Source organism: Ambystoma mexicanum, chromosome 6q (assembly GCF_040938575.1).
Source record: "Ambystoma mexicanum isolate Mex_15411 chromosome 6q, UKY_AmexF1_1, whole genome shotgun sequence".
Lineage (NCBI taxonomy): Eukaryota > Metazoa > Chordata > Amphibia > Caudata > Ambystomatidae > Ambystoma > Ambystoma mexicanum.
The window spans coordinates 753,691,201-753,716,796 of record NC_090937.1 but is presented as its reverse complement, the minus strand read 5'-3'; positions in this window follow the sequence as shown (position 1 = coordinate 753,716,796).

The following is a 25,596-nucleotide window of genomic DNA, read 5'->3' as shown; positions in this document are numbered from 1 at the left end:
AAAGGGGGTCATGAAGAAGTTATAAATGCATGGCGACAGACTGGTGCCCTGTGGCACTCCAAACAGTATCTGGATTGCTGGTGCTTTGGCATTGTTGGCACATACTCTACTAGATCTATTGGATAGAAAGGATAGCAGCCAGTTGGTAGCGGCCTGCGAGCAGTTGGCTACAGACATAAGCCTATATGCTAGTATGGCATGGTCGACTAGGTTGAACACTGCTGATTGGTCCAGAGAAATAAGAAGGGAAACCTTTTGGGTGTCCATTCATTGGAGCCGTTGTGACTTGAGGTCCAAAAGCGATGTTTCAGTACCAAAGCCTTGTCTGAACCCCGACTGGAAAGGATTGAGAATAGGGTGGGAGTTAAGATGTTGCGCTATTTGGATATAGGCTACCCGGTCCAATATCTTTAGTAGGAACAGGGTATTGGTTATTGGCCTGTAGTTAGTGGGAACGTTTTTGTTCAAGTTGGGTTTTTTCAATGAAGGGGTAACCCAAGCTTACTTCATATCGTCTGGGACCGTACAATTCTGCAAAGAAGCATTTACAAATTTACATATGGCCTGTACAAGAGTTGGGGGACATGTTTTGATGATTGTGGAAGCACATGGATCCCCTGTGCAATTAGTAGCCTTAAGTTTGTTAATAATGGATGCTAACTCCTCCTCTGATATGGGTGTGAAATCAAAGATGGGGATATTGGGATCCCTAGTAAAGGTGTTACTGACTAGATGGGTGCCCTGTGTGTCAGAAACACTTTTTTTGTGGCTATAGATTCCCGGATACCGTCCAGTTTATTTGCCATGGCATTCTGGATCTCCAGACACCAATCATCATTTTTGGTAATCACGGATAATGCCGGTTCTGGGACAACCTCTTGTTCGTTCAGAATTTTAAATAATTCCTTGGAGTTTGAGGTTGCCTGAAGAATTCTGGAGTCCAAATAAGATTTCTTGGCTTCCGTGATGGCTCTTTTGTAGTTATTGGCAGCTTCCTTATAGTTGGACAGTGCTATAGGTGATTGATTGGTTTTCCAGATGTAGAATAGTTTAAGGGCAGAGGCTTTAAGGGATTGGAGTTCAGGCGAAACCAAGGATTAGTTGGTTTCTTCTCTGATGGTTTCTTTTTGGCTTTCATGGGGGCAAGAGAGTCCGCCACTAGTTTAAGATTGGAACTAATTTTCTTAGCAAGAATGTCAGTGTCGTCTGTCTCTAGAATATGTACGGTCTGAGAGGTGAGGGCTTCAATTTTGTCCAGGGTTAAGGGCTTGGTGTTACGGTATGAGATAGCTACCAAACAAGCTGCTTGGACTTTGGTGATGAAAGGTACCGTAATCGAAAAATGAAAGGCCTCATGGTCTGACCATGGGCAGGGTGATACTGAGATGTCATGATGAGGACTGTTAATAACTGCTACCCAACCAAGGGTATGTCCTAGAAGGTGGGTAGGGACCTGCACTATTTGGGTGAAACCTAGATCAGTAAATGATCGCGCAATTTCCGATGCAGTCTGGTCATCAGAATGACCCAGCCAGTAATTAAAATCGCCTAGCACTATGAAGCGTGAATTGGGTTTTAGTAACGGGAGAAGATAGCTAGCAAGTTCAATGCTGAATTTGCCTAAACATGAAGGTGGCCGATAAATAAGGACCAAATTCACTGTTGTTTTGGAGTTCATCCCTATTTTTATATGAAGAATATCTATTCCTTCCATAAGATGTACCTTGATTTTTCAAGCTGATAGTGATTTCCCTAAAATATAGGCTACCCCACCTCCCCTTCCTGACTCTCTATCCTTCCTGATCATACAGTACCCTTCTGGGATGGCAAGCTGTAATGATGGTCCTGATGCCGCAGTACCCCATGTTTCCGTGATGGCACAAATATCAAAGTTGTTGCCATCAATATAAGTGGAAGCTTCATGGGCATGCTTGACCAAGAATCTAGTATTGAGCAGCAGACAATTCAAGGATCCAACAGGATGGGAAATAATATGAACCCCTCCTTTGTTGCTGATTGACGAGATATCTGGCTGTGACTTGAGAGTGGCAGATTCAAACTGCTGATTTTCTAAGGATATGCCTGATGGATTCAATGGGGGTATGCAAGAGGCAGTATTAGGCTGAGAAAGGTTATGCATGCATAATGGGTTAAGGGTGGTGGTGTTGGGGGGTGTGGGCGGTGTTCCCATGATTAGAAAGCTGGTCTTATCCCGAAACACGGACACATCCGGCCACGGACCGGCACAGACCGGCTAGCTCCCTTCGCGCCAGCGCGTTTGCGCCGGGTTTAAACAAATGAAGCAGCAGCAAACTACAAGGCTGCTGGGAAATGTGGTTTAACTCCCCAGACAGTGCGTGCAGGAAACAACAGTCTGTTAAGGTTAAACAGTACCTAAATGTGCAAACTTGAATCTAGGTCGAAATCTAATGGACTAAATCTTATTTTTTCGGCAGGTTCTAGTTTTCGGCAGGTTCTAGTAAACATTTCAGTTCTAGTAATCTTAAAACAAAAAGTTCCTTAAAACAGAAATAAACGAAATATGGCAGAAAGGTGGCAGCGTTTTAAAATAAATGAGACTTGAGCAAGTGAGGGCTCAAATGGACTTTACAGTCCGGCCAGACTAGTGTAATTATAATTGTTTATTTATAACACGCTTAATACTCAGAGGTTTCTAAGTGCAGACCCGGGGATCAAACGTGTTGCTCCGCGTCTAGCATCCAAAGCAAGTGCGTTGCCCATGAGCTATCTTCCTGAGACCATGTTTGCTTTTAAGCACAGTCAAAATTTGAAAGACCAATTGGTCCTCACAGATTTGAGACATCATTTTATTCAACCAGCCTAAACCCTAACGGAAATGTGGGTGGTCTACCTTGACCACATGTGGCATGTGTACAGTGTGTGCACAGACCAAATCCAGGGCCAAAGGTGATCTGGGTTTATGAGAATTGTGGAAACAACCACAGCTCACTAATTGCAATACCAGTAAAGTGGTATATGCAATCACATGTTCATGTAATAACTTACAAATTGGTATGTCCATGAGAAAGCTCAAGATCAGGATCTGCGCATATAGGAGCTGTATAAACAATAACAACACAACGGCTCCATTGCTGAATCATTTTAATACCTTGGGACATAAAGAGACTGATTTTGAGTGGGTAAACCCTGGCTTCCATGATGGGAGGTGGTAACATTGAGAAAAGACTGTTTCAGCTGAAACAAAGACTGATTTTTAAAACGTATTGTCACATTGTTGGTTTGAATAAGGAACTTGTGTCATATGATTTACATGTCACAGTTTTATCTTTTACAATTGTTATGCTATTGTGTAATGCTGTATTTGGGTAATGCATTATTGTTTTTCAACAATACCTGTGTGTATAACAATCACAAGACATCTGCTAATCATTCTATCCTAGTCATAGGCTGTGAGTCTTTTGTTCAAAGAAAATCGCTCTGTTACGAACTACTAAAAGCCATGAATATGAGTGTTGGATAATTACGTGACCAACCACAAACAAGAAGCAGAAGAGAATTGGCATTTGAGTGCTAACAGAAGCACCATACAGTCACAATCTCAGTGAGATTGAATGGTTATCCAGTCTTAGAATACTGATACATATTAGTGGAAGACTAATACAGTTAAAATGTGGAGGACAAGATAACTATACCCACACAGGGAATTTACGGTCTCCAATTAAGGTGTTTAAATAGTGTGATGTTTGTTTAACTAATGGGGCCCCTTAGAGATGAATAAGGAATAAAACATGAGGCTTAAGCAGTATGTGATCAGTTATTCGCTGTTCACCGGCTATTCAAGAGCAACTCACTGAATGGTATCTGGCAAGAGACCATTAATTGGTTCGGGAAAGGCTAATCAGGAGCGAGAAATACAGCAACTTTGAGATAAGGCCCATTATTGGTTCAGGAAAAGTAAGGAGAAGTCAGAACATTTATTTTAAGTTTGGAAGGATTTTGAGAGTTTGCACACATCTGTGAGATCGACCTTGACCCTAATATACAATTATGTTACAGGCGTTACAAGCAAGAAATCTAGTTCAAGGAAAGAGATCAACTCGAATATTGGAAGAGCTACCGCAGAAAAGGATTGAGTGAATAAGGTAGGATGATGGGTATGCTAGTTAGAAACTCAAGTATGTGAAGGTTGTTATTGATCTAAACAACAATATTTGTGATTGAGGGACATGACGTAGGATTTTTAACTAGTTAATTTTGTTTTCTCAATGGGTTGGGGACACACCGATGCATGGCAGGTGTTTTTTGTCAGCTAACATATTAGAGAAGATGTACAAAATAAATTCACATTGTAAAATGACATAAGTACACTATTATGATTAATTTCTCATACAATGTTTGTATCTATTTCTTTTGTTTCTATCCTCTACCCCATGCTGTGGAACAAAACTTTGGTTCATGACCAGGTTGGTATTGAACATTTAATTTTAATGTTTCTCATGTTCATTTGTACAACGTTGGTTGATATATTGTTTTTTTGGATGATACATGAAATGTGATTCAATTATATGTATTCATGTGATGCAATGATAATCATATAACAGGTATATCAATGATGTTTTCATTATGTGGAGAGGTGAAAGGGATGAACTCAATGATTTCTTGTCATACTTCAATTATGTGGACAATGGCATCAGATTCACCATGGGTGTGGGAACACCCAGAATTCACTATTTGGATGTGGAACTAGAACTGAGAGAAGGAAAAATTACTACCTGCCTATTTTACAAACCCACAGATGTCAACAGCAGCCTATACTATTTGAGTCAACATCCAAAACACCTGAAGGATAACCTCCCCGACCACCAATTCTTCCAGGATAAACACAACCAAAATGGATAAAATGACATCTCAGTACATGGAAGAGAGGATATAAAGAGTGTGTGATCCGAGCAGCAAGGGACAGAGCGAGTCTAACTACCCGGGAAGACCTCTTTAAGAGTAAACCTAAGGACAAAGATATCCCCTTTCTATACACATTGAAATACTCCAGCCAGACCCATCAGATAGGATGATGTATTGAGATATGATTAGGACACATTGGAGACTTATCCAATTGGACCCTCAACTACAGAAGTTATTTTCTCAACCACCATTTATAGCATATAAGAGAGGCAAACATCTGAGATACCAACTGGTAAAAGCGGAACAAGCCAACAAACCGAAGCAAACTACATTGCAGATGAAGAAAATAGGCACCTTCGCCCGCTTATATTGCAACAATGTAATGAAGGGGAGCTATGTTATGCATCCCTGCACTGATGCTAAAATCAAGTTAAGACACTTTGCAACCTGTGAAACCAAGTCAGTAATCTACGAATTGAGCTGTCCCTGTGGCATATTCTATGTGGGATAGACAGCAAGGAAAAGAAAGGAACAGTGTAACAAACATAAGAGTAATATCAGGACCAGTAACATCCGCTCACCGGTGGCCAGACACTTTGCAGAGGAGAGGCACACAGTAGCACAACTCATATTTATGGTACTGGAGATTGTCCGGAAATCACCAAGAGGAGGAGAGCACCCCAAGAGGCTTGACCAAAGGGAACTTTATTGGATTGACAAGCTTGACAGTCTAAATCCCCATGTGATGAATGAGGACTTCAATTTGGGTGTTTTTTTTGTAAGCACCACTATCAATAATTCCACCTACTGACCCTCAACTTTGCATCTCTTGATGCAGTTTGCCTTAAATTATTATTATATCAATGGTACCACTCTATTTATAGATTTACCTCCCATAGTTCATGATTTGAAACATTTATACATTGTTCATGATTTGAAACATTTATACTTAGGATTCTTTGACTCTCAATTGTGCATCAACAGACAAGGCTGCTTTCTGACTACAGACACATCTCCATCTGTCATAGTCAACTGTCTTGAACCACAAATGGTCAGATCCAGGACTGATTTTTTGAAATTCTGTTTGACTGTATATACCTGTCGGTACAGATGGATAATTTAGCAATTGTCCTGCACTATATAAGTTTCAAGCAAGGAAAGTAAAAGTGTAACAATTAAACACACAGAATGTGATAACGCTGCTGAACACTTTACTAATGATCTTCTAATATACACAGATCAGCTTTGCCTGGATGAACGGACGGAACGGTTCACTGATCAGCAGCTGCAGCATTTGTATATCCCTTATGATGCCAAGCGCTTAAGGGAATCTCACAACACCCATTGAAACATCGCCTGGAGATCCAGGTATGTTTTTAATTCTGTGTTACCAACCTAACCGTCTTAGCCTCCTTTGAAGGCAGTTAGATAACACAGAAGTTTGAATTTCTTTTTACCTTGCCCCCACTTTCAGCTAAGGACAAGAAAATACAAGAGGCAGGCAACTGCCGTCCCTCACTCCCAGCCAAGGCTTTTTACTGCCCCCTCACAGAGGAGTGTCCAGTCAGCACTTATGAGAGGTAGGGAACCTATAAATTATGAATTCTTCAATAGAGAGAGTCATGTCGATGTAGAATAGCTAAATACACACTTTATTATTTTCTCCCACTCTGTTATGCAGATTATGCAGATTGAATACTGAAAACGAAATATAGATAATGAAAATTACATGGAATAAGGCTACTGATGAAGGGATCGTAATCCCGAAATGCGTAGAACCCATGGTTTTAGTTGTAGATAGTTGGAAAAGGAATTACATGGATTAATTTGCACAGTACAATATGATTTAAATATTTCAGTTCACTTATTATAATTTATGTTTGTGGATTGAATCACTTATAAATAGATCTTCAAATGTATGAATTTCACATCATTAATATTGTTTGATAAAATGTACATTGAAATTTTCATTGCTACTTATGACTAAGAATCGTTTGTTCTGACAAACACATTGAGTGTGCAGGGGAATCGAGTGCTCGACGGACAGTGGACACTGTCTCCTTTTTAATCATATAACAGTGACCTGTATCAAGGTGATTTACTAGCCCTGATGAACACCTATGCATTTTGAGATCGAAGCACGTGTTGGCAGGATTGAGAAAGCCACCACAAAGGAATTAAAATCTGGGACTCTACCTATCACCTCTGGAGTCCTGCAAGTATCCTTCCTGTCCCCCCGGACATTCAATTCTGCATGTAACTGCACAGAACCCTCCTTCCTACACACAATGTCCACATCCACCAATACACATTTGACACGCAGATCTAGCACAAGATAACCTCCATCGAAGACATCCACAGGGTCAAGGCCCGACTCACATTGATCCATTCATGGATGTTCAGTGCTTACCTGAAGCTCAACCTCTGCAAGACTGAATTCCTACTGCTAACCAACAACATTGAACACCTTCACTTCCGGACTGGGACTTGAACGTGCAACCTTGCTATGGTTAAGCCCATGCTCTAACTTCTGAGCCACAGGATCTCTCTTCAGAAAGGGAAGCTTTCTACATTATGATATGGGTGTCAAAGGTTTAATGGATGAAGATGCATCTGGGCAATAACAATGCTGGTTGGGATGAGCAAAGTTGCTGGTCTCTCTTTCAGCGATTTGCAGTGGAACTAAAGATAGAGCAATATTTTTATAACAGGTGCATAAAGATAAAACAATATTTGTCTAACTGTAAAAAGAAGTTAAGCATTAAAATGTACATCTATTTTCACCCAATATGGAGGTCGACCTCCCAGCTATAGAAGTTTCCTGCCAATTAGGGTATTAAAACCAGCAACGTTTCCAGTGCTAACACCATGCTCAAATCCTTGAGCCACTGCATATCCTCATAGAACGTTTAGCTTTTTACATTTTGACAAGACCATCAAAGGTGTAATGGATGAAGATGCATCTGAGAGCCATCTTTGGCGGTTAGGATAAATAAAGGTGCTGGTCTATGTCTCAGCGCTATCTGTAATGGAAATAAAGATAAAACACTAGTATATAGCAGTAAAAATTAAAAAAAACTTGACCTATCTTGTCCCAAAGAAATGCTCAATTTATTAGTCTGAGCTCTTTCATGCCATTGATGCCACAGAGCAGATGAGCACCCAAATTAATTAATTAATTAAAAGACCCCCCTGGCCCTTTCGTCCGTGAATTTCCTTTATTTTTTGATTCCAAAGCCCTATTGCAAGTCCTCTCCCCAACCCGCTCCCACTTCCTGGTTCCCGCCTCCCAGCCCACCCTCCGTCCCTGATTGGTTCCCACTTGTGGTGCACTAAGGCATATCGGCCAACACAACGTCCCGCTTGCCCACCACAAAGAAATCAGAGCAGGTGAGCGTCTAAATTGAAAGGACCCTCCTGGGCCTTTCGTCTGTTAATTTACTTTATTTTTTTGATCCCAAAGCCCTGTTGCGAGTCCTCTCTCCAACCCGCTTCCACTTCTGGTTCCCATCTCCCTACCCGCCCTCTGTCCCTGATTGGTTCAACCTCATGGTCATAACTGACCTTCCCAGGGCAGCCCTCTGCCCAGCAGCCCCTCTGGCTAAGGGCCCAGAGGCAATGGGCGGCTCCTACATTGCTCGCTCCAAGATGCATCTACAGGTGTCAGCCGGGGAAGCCAGTGGCCAGCAGTCAACTAGTAACAACCACCAAAGTATGTGTGGCATGAGTGGGGAGTAGAGCAATCACTCTCCTCCAGAAAACTCCTGCCACTCTACATTACCCTACCTCGAAACTGTGAATATTAGCATGTGCCACACTGCGATAAGAATTATGAATACTAGCCTCTAATGTCTAAACTCAATAGCCTGAGTTGCACCTAGATGGATCTGTGAGCACTAGCATGTGTCACACTTAGAAATGTGAATGTTGACAAGTGTCACACTTTGATAGAATTGTGCACATTGGCCTATGTCGCATCTAGATAGGACTGGGAAGGTCAGCAAGTGCCGTACTTAGACTGTATTGCAAAATGTTAGCAAGTCCCAATGTCAGAGCTGTGAGTATTAGCAGTTGCCACACACAGAAATGTAAATATTAGCAAGTGTCACTCTTAGAAGAACTGCGAATGTTAGCATGTGCCACACTTAGAGTATAGTCGTTCACTTTGGCCTTCATCGTATCTAGATGGATCTGTGAATATTGGCATGTACCACACCTAGAAATGTGAATGTTAGCATGTACCACACTTAGATAGAATTGTGCACATAAGCTTACGTTGCATCTAGATAGGACTGGGAAGATCAGCAAGTGCTGTACTTAGACGGTATTGCAAATGTTATCAAGTCCCAGTGTCAGAACTGTGAGTATTAGCAGTTGCCACACTTAGATAGAATTATGAATGTTAGCATGTACCACACTCAGATAGAATTGTGAACGTTAGCCTGCGTCACATCTAGATATATTTGTGAATATTAGCATGTACCACACTCAGAAATGTGAATATTAGCAGTGTCACACTTAGAAGAATTGGGAATTTTAGCACGTGCCACACCTAGATAGAATACTAGATAGAACCGCATACATAAAACAAAACCACACGGATTAAGAGAAATATAACCCATTAACCAAAATCTCAAATTTCTGCATACTTAACTCACACAAAAGCCCACAAAACCACCTCTCTCCCAGCAAACCGCACGCACTTCACCACACCGCAACAACAAACAATCAACACATGGATCGCAACACCAGCACACGAGGACTTGCTTTGATCCTATACTCATGCCCAAGCTCAGAGCACGGTAAAAACTGATCTGAAGCTGCCAACAGTAAACCGCCTTCTCACTTTCCTACACCCTCTTCACCCACTAACCCATCCTCCCCACCTCTTTGTTTTACAAATCCGCCTGAGCGCCTGGGACCAACTCCGTTGGTGACAGTGCGCTATATAAATACCTTTAACATTTAACATTTACCCATTTAACATTTACCATTGATGGGAATTTAATGTTCAAACCACTGTTATTAATCCCATACTCCAACTTTTGAGCCCCTGGGTCTTCTTTCATAAAGCACGGTGTTTTGCGTTATGACATGGCAGTCAAATGTGTAAAGGATGAATATGCCGCTGTGGCAGTTGGAATAAACAAAAGGGCTCCTCCCTTTTTCTGAGCTATTTGTAATGCAAATAATTATAAATTGCCACAAAAAAACTAAGCATGACAGTTAACCTGGTGTTCAGAGATTTACTTCTCCCATTCGTTAGTTGTGGAACCTCCCATGGCTACCCATGCGAGGCATTGTCCACACAGCACTCTCATCACTGAGAGATCGGAAGCTGGTAATATTGTAGCTTGTGCAGTTGACACTGCTGCTGCAGTTGAGGCTTCATTGAGTGTTAGTGATGTCCCACTGGTGGATGCAGGTGCTGCAGGTGGTGCTGATATCCGTGCATGCAATGCATGAGCCTCAGGCATTTATTATTTTGTGGTGCTCATGTGATTTCTGATAGGCATCATCCACTTCATCCCAGTGGACTTGCACCAGATAGTATATCATTATTGATGTTCCTAGGCTTTGTGGCTGAACATTAGAAGGTCCCCGTCATTGAGTTAGTACGTCCTCTGCATCTTTTTTCTCGCAGTGTTCTTTCACATTGAAGTATCGCCAATTGTCGTGATGATCTTCATGCCATTTGCTTTCTTCCTGGATGGTGACAGATTGGGGGTCCAAGTGACATTGTCATTGTTGTTGCTACTATCAAGGTTAGTCATGTGGGAATGTCCAACGGGGGAGGAATATGTAAAACAATAAAAATGACAACACTAACAAGACAATGGCCCTCATTACAAGTTTGCCCCTTCCGGAAACAACGTTGCCAGTAAGCTTACCAGCACCATTGTTTCCGGACTGGCAAACTACAAGTCTGCCGGCGGGTGCCGTTCTGCCTGCCAGGGTCAGACATGGCAGATGGAACGGTACCAGCCCGCAGACTTTCGCTGAAGCAACGGCACTGTTATTAACAGTGCTTCTGTGGGGATCAACATTGTACCGGCGTCTGACTTACCGGCCCACCGGGGTTGTAATGTCCTGGTGATTCGGCAAGTCAGGCGCTGATAAATCATTATGGGTCCAGTGGCTACCTGCCGTTTTTACCGCGCCAAATCCATGAGGGCCAATGCCTCAAAAAAAGAAAACATTTTTTAATTTTTTTTTTAAAAATGACTAATTGAACAAATCACAAGACAAGGGAAAAGAGGATTAGGTGAAAAGTGGTAAAAGGGAAGAAGGATTAAAGGGTTAAAGTGCCAAATGTTCTTGCAGTTACCCTGGATAAGTTTTCACTAACAAGCACTGTTAGCAATGATCAATATCAACATCTTTTTTTGTGGGTGGGGTGATTATTTGTGGCTTCACACTCCTGCACGCACTGATTGGACACATTTGCTGGTGTGGATGTCCTCATATGGCATGGGCGTAGCTGCGTCAATACATCACAATGCGTGATTGGACCTTTCGTTAATGCGGCTAGGAATCACATGTAGGTGCAGAGCCACAGTGCGTGATATGATTGGCTGGCGCATCAGCTGCACAGATGCATAGCTGTGTTTAAGGTGTTTGACATCCTATTTGGTCATTTCCCATGGATTTCAAGAAATGGCATGGGCTTAGCCACGTAAATCAATCATAACGTGATCAAATTGTTTGTTAATGCGGAAGTCATGTGTGTATGCGGAGATGCAGCATGTGATATGAATGGGTCATTTTATACGCATAGATGGCATGGACGTAGTCACATAAATATATCACAGTCTGTCATTGGCTCGTTCGTTGATGCGGCTAGAAGGGTACTGCAACCCATAATGTGATTGGCTGTTAAAAACAGGTGCAAGGCTGTGAAGCCTGCAAAGCCACATAGCCAGGTCAACATAACTTTCAAAGTGATCTGTCATTGGCTCGTTCGTTGATGCGGCTAGAAGGATACTGCAACCCATAATGTGATTGGCTGTTAAAAACAGGTGCAAGGCTGTGAAGCCTGCAAAGCCACATAGCCAGGTCAACATAACTTTCAAAGTGATTGGGACTTCCATTGACTCGGCTACTGCCACGTGCAGGCGTGACTCCTCATTGGTGATGTGATTTGTCAATAATTTAGGTACAAACATGTCAATGCACTTGGGCATACCCGCTTGTACAGAAAACACATTTCAGTTGGCTATATCACGTAACCGCAAATACACCCCTCTCCCAAACACCTTTTTCATGTTTTCTGCCATTGCTTTTCGCCTCTTGGTGGGTGAACTGCATTGTGAACCTTCAGGAACTTATGAAAGCAGTTCCTTTGTTACCTTTCTTCTTCCCATACTTATGTCTTTTGTACTTTGTTAGTTATTCTTATTTTAGCTTCTTACATATTTTTTTAAAGTTTTTTGTTATTAACTGATGGAGTCCTTTTTTGTTGTGTATTTTTACAGGTTTTTTTTATTTTTCCTCCTTGGCTCTGCATTTCAATATGACTACGACGAGTAGTGATATGGTGGCTTGGTAGTAGTGGTGTGGGTGGCTTCAGCTTTACTGCCGCGGAAGAAGCAATCTGCACAAAAAAAGCTGTCAGTTGGCAATATTTCTGTGTAAAGGACTGACACGGCAAAAAGGAGATCAAGGAGGTAAGAGTTTGCAGTAAGAGTTTGCGCAAGGGATCTTCACAGCTTGAGGACATTGACGTTAATCGAACATCTTGTTCACGTTCATTGGGATGTAGTGTGTGAATCCTATAGGAAGGCTCATGTAAAACATAAGGTAAAATCACATGGAGCAAGATCAGCACAGCAGCATTTGTCATCTGTGCCAGAAACTTCAAACACGATTAATAACTATTGTCCACCATCTAACACCCGACCTCAGACAATCCTGCCTGCACCTGATCTTTCTAACTTTATTGTGATGTGCAAAACCTGTTACAGCATGACCAAGGTGGGAGGTGGCACCCTAGACGGTTTGAGCAAGGCTCTTTGGGAATATATGGTCAATTGACAACCCTAAGAATATTTTAACTGTCAATTTTATTTTTAACCTTATTAGCATTAAGTCTAATGTGAAGAACCTTCGCTCATCCACAGCGGACGTCCTCAAATGCCCCAGATTTAGGACAGCTAGATTTGGGGGTACCTCCCTTGATGTACAGGGTCCCGTTCTTTGGAATGAACTACCAGCGCCGATACGGCAGATCCAAAGCAACAATGTGTTTAAACGGGCCATAAAAACTCATTTCTTTAACCTGGAATAACTTGCTCATGGTTCTTCTTTTTTTTTCCTCTGCCTTGTCCGTCTGTCTCTGTCTTTTGTATCTGTGTGCGCCCTGAAGCCCACTGCATGTGGCGCGTTACAAAAATTAAAATAAATAAATACATTTTTGGTTATATGTATGAATCCTAGTGTTCTTCCCTTCCCAGTTCTTACCTCTTTTTTTCATTATTCTGCAAAAAGGTCCTTTTCAGGGCCAACTTTTAAGTTATAAAAATAGACAATAACAACACATATTGTAAATATGGATCAACTATGTTTAATTCATCAGTTCAATACAGTGGGCCTCATTACAACGAGAGCGGCCGCGGATTGAACGGTGCCGGTAAGGGACTGGCACCGTTCATTCTAGGCTGCCACATTACAAGGTCTCCTCGTGGGTGCCGCTAAGGACGTTTTAGCTGTGCACAGTGGTTGCGCGAGTTATGGTTGCTTAGCTTACCATAACTGGCGAATTTTGGGTTTTTTTAGGTTTTACTTGTAATCATAGTATGGATAGGTTGTTGTTAGTGCAAATTAACTGTAATGTTCCTGTAACAAATCTTTTTGCACAGAAGTTGCTAGGTTGTTCTTAGGGCATCTGAAGCAAAATGTCCCTTCACCAAAGTTTTTTCACTGAATTTGATAGGTTTTCAGTAGGCCACTGTAACCAGACCCTTTCTTTAGCATAGTTTTTTCAGTAAAGTGGATAGGTTTGTAGTAGTGCAACTTAACCATAACTTCCCTTTAACAATGTTCTTTGTTTGTGAATTTCATAGGTTTTTAGTAGGGCAATGTAACCGGAATGTTGCTTTAGCATAGTGTTTTCTGTAAAGATGATAGGTTTTTGGTACTGCAACTGAACCATAACGTCCCGTTAACAATGGTTTGTCACTGATTCCTTGGCTGCCATCATGTTGAACTTGTGGAAACGCCAAATTCTCTGGTGTATGTATCCATTTGTGCTACCCTTCCTTTTCCTAATAGTGTTGGTGTATCTTAGCAATTACAGATGTACATGGTAAGTGTTGGTGAGAGTTTGAGTGGCTTTCTTTTTGTGTTAACATTGCATGGTGAATCTGTGCCGCACAGTACTGTCCGAGATGAATGCAGGTTAGCAATATGAACATTACCTAGGGAGACAGCACCTGGCCGGCGTATGTGCAATCACACTGTAGATATCCGTAGGACTCCATTAGTGGTCGCATGGCCGCATCTTCGAATGCACTTTTAATTAGTTGTGGGAGAGTACGTGTATCTGTTGTACAGCTATACCCATTTGTAGGGCATCCTCTGTGTGCTGTTAACACCACCCCTGTCGCCAGCCCTACGGATTCATACAGTAGGCTATAGCATTTCAAGTAGTCCTGCCGACTACGTGGGTGGCTGTGCAAACCTACCAATGTATGTCTGCAGCAAACAAGGAACAGCAACCTCCAGTGAAACGTGGGCGTGTTAAATGTCACATTAATTTGAGTGATGTGCTGCTTGCCTTTCCATGACCTGTGAAAAAGACACACCATCTCTGCACTGAGCACTGTGACGGAAAATGTCAAGGTGTCGCCTCTGGGTCATACAGTTGAAAAAAACATGTAACTGCAGGTGTGACAGTTTTCAGTGAGTCTGCAAAATGGCAAAGCTGGTGCGGCTTGGTCACGCACATACTAGTACATGTAAAGGCAAGTGAGCAAACAGCAGAATCTTCGGAGCACAAACCATGTCAGTGGTGGTTAGAAAAGTACTGTAGCCGCCTGGGTCGCGCTGAATAATTATCTTCCTGCTCCACGTAATGAAGCTGTGTTTCGTGTTGTTGTAAGCATTCTTGTGTTTCAGAATGTATGCATCTACGTGAATGCTAGTCCTACGTCTAATGGCGTAGCATGAAGTGTTTGTACTGCATGTGACGACAACTGAAATGGAAGCACAAGGGACCAGTGGGCAGGGTACTGCGCTTCCAACAATGCAGTAGGGTAATTTCATGTGCAGCATTTTCAACGTCTGCTGCGGCCAACAACAGGGGCACTCCTGTAGGGCAGCGAAGCTCTAAAACATCCTTGCAGACCATATACCATGCTACAGACCCTTAGCCGGCAAAGGGCATTGTATTGTGCAAGTACTGCAACGCGCTACTCTACAGAGGGAACATATGTGGAAGTATGTGGGAAGGGTCAGTCTGGGAGCATGACAATGACTGGAGCCTATGTAGATGAGGGCCACCCAATACTTCCCTATCTCTGCACATCCCCTATGTTATCCATGCAGGTGCTGCCCCTTCCGTACCGGGCATTGCCTGCCGTTCCTTCTGTGGTGTGTGTTAGAAGACCAAAATAAATAGAAATGAACTAGGAAAGGAAAAAGGGAAATAAAGAAAGCTCCTTTCAGAGTTCAACAATGGAATTGCAAATTAACAGAGGCAGGGTGCAGCACACCGAATATGCTCCACACAATGTGTGCAAAATAAAGAGAGGCCTGGCACTGTGGAAAACACTGTAGTGGAATCGGGTAGAAAGGGGCTTCTTGTAGAAAGAGGTTTCTTAATGTGTTGCAGAGCATTTTGAAAAGTTTAAGTGCGCAACACTTACTACAAAATTCTTCCACTACTTTCAAGAAGGGCAACAATGCAATTTGGATAGGGCGTGCAGAAATCAGGATGGCAAGAATAGTAAGAAGAAAGTTATTGGTGGTGAAAGCTCTTCGTGCTGTGAAACGTCATATTCCTATGTGTGAAGTACGCCATTGGCACATGTCGTAGAAAGGCACAAATAGACTTCTTCTTCACAATGTACTGCGCTTTCTCCATTTGCGGATCAAATGAAAAATAACGCAGCCACATCGGTGTCTGTGGAATACGATAGAAAGTTATGCAGGAGATCGGAAACAGACGCATGACCTTCATCGCAAACGGCACTGAAACTTGTCTAACATGCTGTGCAATTTTCCCTTCACAATGAAGAATAATAATGTCGGCATTATCATGTGTCACCAAAGTGTTACACAGACAAACCAAAATCAGTCACTTCATTGTAGGTACACCATAGCAGTATGCGGGATAGGATCCAAAATGAGCAGCCACTGCACAGTGTTTTCCATTTACTTTCAATCAATGTATTTAGAACTCCCCCAAAAACCGTACGCTGTGGCTCGTGAAAACACACAGCCATAACCGCAACCTCTGCATTTCTGTTGACAAATACACTGTGGACCACAGTATGTGCGTACAAACCTCAGCCGGAACCCTTGTTGACCAATCCGTAGCCTCTACAGGCCCATTTCTAAGGGCATCATCTGCAAAAGGGGCATATACAATATGTGCAACCCTGCAAATATCATGATGTCCGCTAACTTTTCGTGCTGTGCGTGCACGGGAGTGGGGGAATACATTTCAACCAGGGTAGGGAACGTCGTTAGTTGTGGCGGGTCTGACAAGAGCCTTTTTTTGGTTTTTTTTAAAGGTGCTTTCATAGAAACACCTTTGCAATTTTCATAAGTATTTCTGTGTTTTGTAGGTCAGCTCACCTTCTTACAATAGGGTCTTCAGTGATGCCTGTAGGTTGTGAAACAAAATATCATTGCCACTGGTCGACAAAGACATGCCATTTGTTTTGAAAAGGTGTATATATTGAGAACCAATGTTCTCATTCTCACAGGAGAACATCCCAGCAGCACTTAAGAAGTCACACATGCTTCTGTTGATGAGACCCCTTCTGACCTCTAGCTGATGACAGTAATCATTGGAATAGTCCCATACTATTCTCGGTGGTATACATGAGAAAAGCACTTGGCAGTGGGAAAAATGCACTTCACTGATTTCATCAACTTCTCCAGTTGACGGTACACACAGGAACAAGCTATGGAACCCAAATGCAATGCTCCATAGTGCATGACTACACCATGTACAGTTGCAAAAGTGGCCACTCGCCGACATTCTGCAAGCAGACTGGCAAAAGTGCACACATCGCCACAACACCACAAAGCCTACACTCTCTCCAAATCGAAATTGCCATAAAAACCTTGTTCAACGGCATGCTGGAACAGATCTTCCACAAAGGCGTCACCGCCTATCAAAACAGTGCGTATCTCCATCTCTGCCTGCCACCCTCACTACACAGAGTAAGAAAAAAAATGTTGCTACCCTTTCCCGTGACGCACACCCTGAGCACCTAATTGGACAATTTCCACAGTCCCATTTCCATTGGCCAGCAGGGAGAGAAGCGCAGAATGTGCCACGTGCACATCCCCAAGTATCGCGCGGGCCGTACCCCAGCAGAAGCAGTGCTTCTTCACTTTCAACAATTTTTTGTCCATCGCTACTACATTGGGTACTGTGAAATAGTCCCACACGCATCCACCAATGGCATCCAAGACGTTAGCATCTAACACTGTCACTTCTGTACAACATTGCATATGTACCTTTGCACATTGAGCCTCCAAGTGTTGTGTCGTTGGAAAGTGCATCCAGAGGAAAGTTCAGTAAAAGAATGCAAGATTTGTGCACAAACGTTCATCCACATGAGCAACCATAACCACAAAGTGGAGGCAAGAAAACTGTTTCTGCAGTATGTTTACAACTCCGTCATAAGTGCCTGTGCGCAAGGTATCTGCCAGTGAGCGTCCATTACATTCTTAAAAAGGTTACTGTTTTTTTCCTCCATCCACTATCGCCAAGTGGCACTTCAATTGTATAAGCTTGCAAAGTTTCCATTTACCCATATCACCCATTGTAATATGGAAATAGGAACTCTCTTCTTTCCTTCTGACAAAACTACAATTGTGTTTCCCCACTAACACATCTCCTACATAAAATGTAAAAATATGCCACCAAAACCACCACTGAATGCTTGTTTCCAACCTAAAGCAAGGTCCGAAAAGCTCACTTTCTCCGCAACTGTGGATCACTATAGGCTACACTATTGCAACAGCCTTGTTCTAAATCTGCCTGCGTTTACTCTCTGCCCTCTGCAACACATCGAGAAGAAGTCTGCACACCTTGTGCTTAGCCTCAAGCCCAGGGATCGTATCGCTCTGGAACTGAAATGTCTGCATTGGCTCCCTGTAGCAGCAAAGAATAAGGTAAAAATCATCTGCATTATGCACAAGGTCTTCTGGGCCCTGGAGCCTAAATACCTGCAACTCTCACTTCCTAAATTTCTCTGTGCTCGACCGCTTCCCTCATCCGCCTCCAACTCCCTCAGGGTCACTCGCTTCAGCAAGCAATCAGTTAGTGGTAGATCTCTTTCTTCGGTTGGGGTCTCCCTCTGCAACAGCCTCCCTGCGTCCCTGAAACGTGAGAAGTATCACCGGTTCCGGAAGCACCTCAAAACCTTTCTGCTTGCCTCTGCTTTCTCTCCTCTTATCCCCTGCTGACTTCATCGCTGAAACTGATTCTGCACTGGTTACCTGGCCACCCTCTGATCTCGTGCACAGGCAACATCCCTTTGTCAGTCGCACCAATGCACTGGCTTTCTGGCAAACCCTGCACTTGGGGACTGTTTTCTATATCCCTAACAGTTCCACCACCACCTGATGTCTGCACTTATCCTTGCACTTGCCACCATCGGCCTGTATTTTTACTTATTGTCATTGTGTCATTGTTTCTTCTTCCCATGTACTGCAGTTTCTCCTCCCCCTCCCCATGCCCGTTAGCAATCAGAGTGACACCTGGCGTAGTAGGTTGAATGTGTGTGTCTTCCCTCTGTTCCCCCGACCTTGCCTCTGCATGCCTTTAAACAATTGTGTTTTTGCGCTGTACAAATGGCAAATCATACAATATCATATTGTATGATATTATACACACATCGCATGCATTACAACAGGATGCCTGTGACTTACCTTTTACACATTACAAAAATAAATCTGCAGCACCCCACTTACTGCAAACTTATGACAACTTATTGCAGAAAATAAACACTAATTGTATGTTAGCAAATGCAAACAAGTACATACTGTGCATGCCTACAAACAGGATGCCTGCCCCTTAGCTTGCACACTTCCACCATAGTCCTCTGCATTTCCCTGTACAGAGACCCTCTGCCACAGTTTTTCCATACACACCATAACCAGAAACCTTATAGAGTAATCCCTTTGCCTCCTCAGTCCCATTTCCTGGCTACCATCCTGAAAAGGGGCATTCCCCTACAGCGGATTCCGCAGAGTTCTCATACTAGAAAGGGTGTTTGGGGGGAAAAAGTGTAAAACAGGTTAGGGGGTTGGGTCTTTATTGTTCCCTTGAAAAGTTTTTTTTGTTGTTTTTTTCATGCTTACAAAGAACTTTTTTAGTTTTTGCTCTTTATTTGGCTTTCACTTTTGGTTATCACCTTACATTGGTACAGGAGTGTCTTCAATACTTTTTGCACAGTGTAAAACAAAACAGCATTGCCAATGTTGTTAAAAAAAATGCCATTTGCATGGAACCAGTGCAAATTTCGCTCATTAATGATGTCGTAGTCAGTGGAGAACATCCCAGCAGTGGACATAAATTGACACATGGTTCTGTTAATGAAACACCTTGCGACCTCTGGCTGGGGACAAATTACACCGGCATGGTCCCATGCTCCTCTTGGTGGTATGCTTGAGAAAAGCACCTTGGCAGTGGGAAAAATCTGCATCACTTCTTTCATCAACTTCTTTAGGCACGGGGCAAACGTCCACATGACATGTACTCCAAATGTACAGCTCCATAATGCAATACGACAACATCAACAGTACCGAGAAAGGCCACACATCTGCAAAGGTCAACCAGATCGCTGAAACTGCACTCATACACAGTGTCCCAGAAAGCCACCACTCCTTACAACGCAAAATTAGCAGCCATGCCTCTTTGTGCAGCATACATGTACAGATCTTGCACAACGGTATCACCTCTATTAGGTCTCTGTGCCTCTCCAGCGCTGCCTGCCACCCTCACTGCACAGACTGATGGGGAAAATAGTACTGGCCCTTCCTGTGAGCTACACCCTTGACACCTGATTGGCTAATTCCCACAGTTCCACTTCCATGCCCACCATGCTTAAAAGGGCAGGATGTGGCATGTGCTCTTTCTCCGCTACAGTGAGGGCCGTGCCCAAGTAAAGCAGGGACAGTCCTTCTTCGCTTTCCACTCCAGCCATTAATCCAGGGTGCTTGGCCCTCACCACAGACAACACACCATAGTACACCTTATGTTTAAATGCTCATGGCATGTGCAAATCACTCCCCATCTGCAATTGAGCCTGCCAGCTTGCACCCTAGCCAAATGTTTGCATGCATGCTACAATATTTTACAGCACTTTCGAAATCAAGGGTCTTATAAGGGCACAAACACAGCACATGGTAATGGTCACATGTGGCTCCCTATTGTGCAACTGGTGCAATGATGTACACCGTATGCTAATCTACACATAGCAGCTCACTTCTGCTGTTCTACCAAGTCTACAATGTCCTCCACAACCATTGTGTAAAGGTCACCAACTTCAAATACAAGCAGCGTTACAACTGCATGCTTGCAATGTGTTGTGGTGGCTGTGGTGAAGGGCCAGGCTGTTGGGTGCATGGCCTTGGCCACACCCACCACAACATAACAGAGCCATGCAGGTGAACATGTAGCCAGCTCCCAGAATTCACAAAGGCAACATAGGCACTGTCACTTCTACCCATCCACCGCTCCATAATGCAGCGATGCATGCTAATATGTTCCAGTTACCATAATCCACACACATACCACATTGGTTGGCACACTTACCCACTTCCATTCACAAATAATTCTATTATTGCCAACCAAACATGTGCCAATGGCGTACTTCACACATAGGAATATGACGTTTTCACAGCACGAAGAGCTTTCACCACCAAAAACAAGTAACTGCATACAAGCAATAGTGCAGAGCGTCCTCCACAACCATTGTGTAAAGGTCCCCACCTTCAAAGACATGCAGAGTTAGAACTGCATTGCTGCATTATGTTGTGGTGGGTGTGGTGAAGACCTAGGCCTAGACTGTTGGGGGCATGGCCAACAGCCTTCCGCAATGCACCCAACAGTCTAGGCCTTGGCCACACCCACCACAACATAATAGAGCCATGCAGGTCACCATGCAGCCATGTGCTAGAATTCATAAAGACAGCACATCTGCAGCCATGCACCGACAACTGTAAGATGTTCTAACAATCACCACACCCATGGAACCAACATTGTATGCAAACCACACACACAAAGCAACAATGCCAAACCTACTTGCAACCAGTCGACATACTTGCCGGTGTGAGGGCTCCAGCTGTGCATGGAATGCAACATTCGAAGTGTCTTATAATGTGCAAAACCCTGACAAATGCAAATAGTCACTTGTGCCTCCCTAATGTGCAACATGTGCAATGACCTACACCATATGTGTAGTGGTGGGCGTGGTGAAGACCTAGGTTTAGACTGTTGGGTGCATGGCATATTGCCTACGGCCTTCGGGCATGCACCCAACAGTCTAGGCCATGGCCACACCCACCACAACATAATAGACCCATGCAGGTGACCATGTAGCCATATGCTAGAATTCACAAAGGCAACATAGGGACCAGCACTTCTACCACACTGCCATACCATAAAGCTGGGATGCACGAACACATGTTCCACAAACCATAATGCAGAAACATACCACACTGTTTGGCACCGCTACCCACTTCCATGCACAAAGCAGTGTATTAATGCCAACCAAACAACAAAATCTTCACACCATTTCTTCTGTTCCCAACATTGTACTACGTGTATAGCAGCAATACTGCGTAGTGTACTACAACACTTAGTAATCTGCGCAATGCAGACTACCCAAGCACATATAAGAACCAGTTTAAACGTACCCTCTTCTATATGGACAGTATTCCAACCCAGCACCTAGTGGACAAAAGGCAGGACTCCTCACTGCAGCAATTCTACCCATACACCTACAGCTGTAGGACGCTCTAACAATCGCCACACCCATGCAAACAACAATGTGCGCAATGCAGCCAAACCACACACACAAACCAACAATGCCCCACCTACTTGCAACCAGTGGACAAACCCTTTCAACCAGTGGGCATATTTTTCCATGCAAGGGCTCCAGCCATGCTTCGAAGGGGCTATGGACTTACCAAACACAACACACCATAGTAAACGCTATGTTTTAATGTTCTTGTCATGTGGAATGAACTACCCTTCTGCAATTCAACCTGCCATCACTCATCACAGAAAGAGATTGCCTCTGGAGCTGTCATGCCATAATGAAGGCTGTCTGCAATCACCACACAAGGTTGTTGCCTGATGAGGTAACCGCAAATTGGAGTAGTATGCACGGATACCGCTGGCACACCACCGTCTTCTTCTAATGAGATATATCAGATGATGCACTTCTCACTGCCCCACCCTTTCCATCCCTTCTTCCCACCACCAGATGCCATAAAGTATGTGTTCCAAGCCCTTTCACCACTGCATTGTCCTCGGACACAACATGCCGGCGGTGTGGAAAACGTATGGCGAACATCACGTCACTGCACACTGCAGTGCAATCAAATTTTTGACTGCACAGCAACCAGGGAAACGGGACACCGGAGTGGAGCCAGATATGACTAACTTTAGTGGGCACACTGGTAGGTAGAAGAGCCCCAGCCATGCACACAGTTACGTAAAGGCTTGGCACACATACCACAACACTCCCCTCTGATACACCATGGCGGTGTTTCACACAAACTTTGACGCACAGCACACTTCCCTTCAGCCAACCACTGGCCGCGTCCATAGTTTGCCAACAGCATGGCGTACTGCAAGCCAATGAGCCTTCTGTCCGTGGGGCAGACCCAGATATCACTCCTTTTTTGAGTTGAACTTTTCGGTTCTTTGCAACAAAAGTACTGATCAGATTTCCACAAAAACACACAAAAGCACGCATTCTGACCCCCCTCCTGTATGAAACCTCTCCAAATTTGCAGAAGAATTTCAGAGCGGGCCATATACTTCATGTGCAAAGTTTGGTGAGGATTCCAAAGTTATAAGCCGCCGAAAAAGTGGTCTTCCTATGAGTTTAGCAACTTAACCATAACAACACGGCCGCTACTGCGGGCCGTTTCATATATATATATATATGTACATATATATATATATACATATACTATATATAAAACTTTGTTGAGGGGACGTTATGGTTAAGTTTCCCTACCAGAGGCCTGTGCAGTTCACTAAAAAAATAATTTCAACCTCCCCTTTCTGGTTCAAATTAAAACTGAAAAACCCCTGAAATTCGACAGTTATAGTAACCTAAGCCCCCAAGCCTGCCACCGCCCTTGTGCACTGCTACCACTAACACCCAGACCATGAAAGATGTCATCTCAAATGTTACTGATGACATCACGGACGACATCACATGTTTAGTCCCTTTGTTTTCTTTCCCTTTTTTTCTGTCACTTTTAATTTGAACCATAAAGGGGAGGTTGAAATTATTTTTTTGGTGAGCTGCACAGGTTTGTGGTAGGGCAACTTAACCATAACGTCCCCTCAACAAAGTTTTTTTTGTAGTGAATTTTACAGGTTTTTGGGAGGGCAACTTAACCATAACGTCCCCTCGAAAAAAAGATTTTTGTAGTGAATTTTACAGATTTTTGGGAGGGCAACTTAACCATAACGTCCCCTCAACAAAGTTTTTTTTGTAGTGAATTGTACAGGATTTTGCAATGGGAACTTAATCATGACAGTGTGTCAAAGAAGGTGTTGTGTAGAATGTACACTGTGATGATGTGATTTTGGGAGATATGTAGGATAATGTACGTACTTGATATACATTTAACATAGAACATACAGAACCCCCTCCCTATTGATAATAGAAAGGGACGGACTGAGCGCCTGTTTGTGGACGGGAGCGGACAGGATCAACATTACCCAAAGAGGCGCGGGGCATCTGAAAATTTACTATTATCTTACACAAAAAGTGTACAACGTAGAAGAAGGTTGTAAGTAGTAGTAAGTAAATATGGAAACCTGAAGATGTGAAAAGAAAAGGACACATTTAATAAGCTTGTAGAATGAAATGGATGGTACCATAAAGAAAAAAAAGGATGCCTCCATCGTAATCACTTCACAGAAAGTCGGCAGCCTGGAACGACAGTGGACGGATGCAGTAGGAAGAAGGGACATTGCATCAAAAGAGTGAGTGGAGGCCATTTTTTTGTATGTGTGTGTTTTCTTTTGGTATGTGGTGCAGAAATAATAATTTCTTTCTGTTCTTTTAACTCAGAAATGGCTAGTACTTTGGAGTGGCTGAAGGAGTATTTTCCGCATGGGGAAATGTCTGAAGACAGCGACAATAATGGTACACATTGCTCTGCATATGCAATATAATGACCAGTATTTTATAGGCATTTAACATATGTAATTATTTTTGAACAGACCAGCAAAGAAAAGAAAGGGCAACAAACGAGACAGAAGAAGACAGGATAAAAAGGATTGAGCAGAAAATGGACACATTGAAAGAGAATTTTAAAAGTTTACGGGAGTTTGTGGAGGACTGTGTGAGAGGAAAAGTTAATTACCATTGCCCCACCTGTACCTGCCCCGCTTCTCCATTCCCTAGTGAACCATCCCCAAACCTTGAAGATGAAAATAGACGTTTTAACGAAATAGCCATCCCTTCTTCCCCTCACAAATCTTCTCCTCATAACCAGCCCGTGTTGAATCCTAATTCCCCCATATTTGTGTCTGTGTCTGCTTCCCCCGCTATTTCTTTGGACTGAAGTGCATGTGTGTGTGTTTGGAATGTTTTTGTACAGTAGTTGTAGTGAAAGAGAGTGAGTAAAAACATTTTTTTTTAAAAAAGATGTAAAAGGTTCGCGAACAGCACACCTGTTCGACCTATCCATAAGGAATGGAATGTGGGTGCTGTAAAGGCAGTACACCTACCCTTACTAATGTTAAGTAAGATGGACTTGAAGGTTGTCCGCACCATCTCTTGAAGTTGTGCGTACATAAACAGAAAGGGGCATCCTAAGGACATTAAACCTCGCCGTACCGCTTGTAAACAAGATGAAACATGTTCGTAGAAAACACCAGATGTCCAGGATGGCTGTAAATAAGCAAAATGGGAGTGTGTGAAGGACAGTATACCTGTACTTATCGAGCGCAGCCAAAATGGTGCCGTCCGTAGAACAGCCGCGGTGGCCGGCCAGTTTGTAGGCAAACAAAATGGAGTTGTCCTAAGGACACTGGAACTGTCCGTACAGTGATCATATCATGTATGCACATGTGCAGTACAACCGTAAGTATAGCGAACATCGCGCCAGTTCGCAACTGACCGTCTCACTTTTGTCGCACTTTGAAATTGTTTGAGAACCCGAACACTGTCCGTAGGACACTTGCACGCATTTGCACGTTTGGTACTCTACATTTGCTATCCAGCGGACTCCCATTTCTGACGCGGATGTGTTCAGGACGTCATCATGTGA